The following is a 2177-nucleotide window of genomic DNA, read 5'->3' on the forward strand; positions in this document are numbered from 1 at the left end:
TGTTACTGGGGTCCGCCTATACTTTTGCTACAAAAATATTACTGGGGTATGCCTATGTTCTTGCTACTGACATGTTACTGGGGTCTGCCTATACGTTTTCTACTGGATTGTTTGAGGGGTTCGCCTATACTCTTGCTACAAAAATGTTACTGGGGCTGTCTATACTTTGGCTACAGAAATGTTACTGGGGTTCGTCTATACTTTGGCTACTGAAATGTTACTGGGGTCTGACTATACTGCTGCTACAGAAATGTTACTGGGGTCTGCTTATAAATTTTCTACTGAATGGTTTGAGGGGTTCACCTATATTCTTGCTACAAAATGTTACAGGGGTTCGCCTATACTCTTGCAACAGAAATGTTTCTGGGGTCCACCTATACTCTTGCTACAGAAATGTTACTGGGGTCTGCCTATACTTTTGCTACAGAAATGTTACTGGGGTCCACCTATGCAGTTTCTACTGAATGGTTTGAGGGGTTCGCCTATACTTTGGCTACAGAAATGTTACTGGGGTCTGCCTACACCTTTTCTACTGAATGGTTTGAGGGGTTCGCCTATACTCTTGCTACAGAAATGTTACTGGGGTCCGCCCATGCTTTTGCTACACAAATGTTACTGGGGTCTGCCTATGCTGTGGGTGCACAAAGACTTTCCATCGTGGTGTTTTACCTATCTGACACGAATACACTGACCGACCTAAGCAGAAATGTGGGCCAAGGCCGAGATCCTTGGCGGGGTGAAAATCTGCCATGTTTGGGCACTTTGATTTCTTCCTATGTAATACCATCTTTGTGCACCCACAGCATTGGCGAGCCCAAGGAACTCAAAGATTTCCCATTGCAGTGTTGAGCTATCTGACACCTACATAGAATGAAGTGTTTGGGGACCCATTGATTTCCCATTGCTATTTAACTCATGGCACCTTGCATCACACAAGGTGGAGGCCGGGACCGAGCCTGACCCAGGACCTGCTCACGTACTTCCCACACAGAGCAATGCACGTCCTACCTCGGTCATGGTTTCTCGGCCCTAATATGCCACCTGCTGCTTGGGGTCTGGGGATCAGCACTGGGCAACATATATTTTCTCTCGTGTTACCATAGTTATCTGAGACACTGGTTTGGGTCAATACTTTCCTTGGGTTCCAGGTGCTCGTCTATGCTGTGGGTACACAAAGACTTCCCGTAGCGGTGTTTTACCTGTTTGGCACAAATACACAGACTGACTAGGGTAGAAATGTGGGCCGAGGTCCTTGACGGGGTGAAACTCCCCATTGCAGTGGACTTCCCATTGCAGTGTTGTGCTATCTGACAACTACACAGAATGAATTGTGTGGGGACACATGGATTTCCCATTGCTATTTAACTCAAGGCACCTTGGATCACAAAAAGTGGAGGCTGGGACCCAGCATGACCCTGGGCCCGCTTACGTGCTGCCCACACAGAGTATTGCTGCATTGTGGAGATGTGTAGAAGTGCTGGCACCTGAGTCCCCTTTATGCCCACGTTTGCGGCTCCTGACAATTTTGTGACGGAGGTGGCACATGATTGGAATGATGATCGTACGTCAATTCATCAAAGAGGGTCGCTGCCTGGCCCTGCCAACCCTCTGCAGTGTGTGCCTCCGTATCCTCCTCATCCAATACGCACTTATAAATATATACGAGGGTGGTGTGGCTATGAAGTGAGCGTGTGGCATTAGGGCAGCTGAACGCTGCGCAGGGAAACTTTTGTGTGCGCTGTGGACGCAGGGTCGCACGGGGGAAGGAAGGGGAGGAAGTTGGACAGCAATGCCAGCATATAACCCAGGAGAAGAGGCAGCGGTGTCACCCGCAGGCAGTGATTGTCCTTGGTTGCAGGTAGTGTGGTGCTTAGCTAAGATGTGCCAGCGCGTATGCCTTGCTAATGAGGGTTTGTTCAAAGTAAATTGTTAGGGGGTGACGCCAGACTCTTGCCCCCATTTTGGCTTAATAGTGGGACCTGGGAGTCTCAGATGCAGCCATGCATGCTGCCCTTGCCCTTCCCAAGTCCTTTCTGTAGTGTTTCCATGACTTTCTGATGTTTTCTGGCGTTTGACAAGTCATCAGCTATGCAGAACATCAGTCCCATGCAAAAATGCTCAAGTCGCCATTTACTTCAATGGGGTTCGTTACTTGAAATGTACTCTCGAGCATTACG

Source organism: Eleutherodactylus coqui, chromosome 7, assembly GCF_035609145.1.
Source record: "Eleutherodactylus coqui strain aEleCoq1 chromosome 7, aEleCoq1.hap1, whole genome shotgun sequence".
In the NCBI taxonomy this organism is placed as follows: Eukaryota; Metazoa; Chordata; class Amphibia; order Anura; family Eleutherodactylidae; genus Eleutherodactylus; species Eleutherodactylus coqui.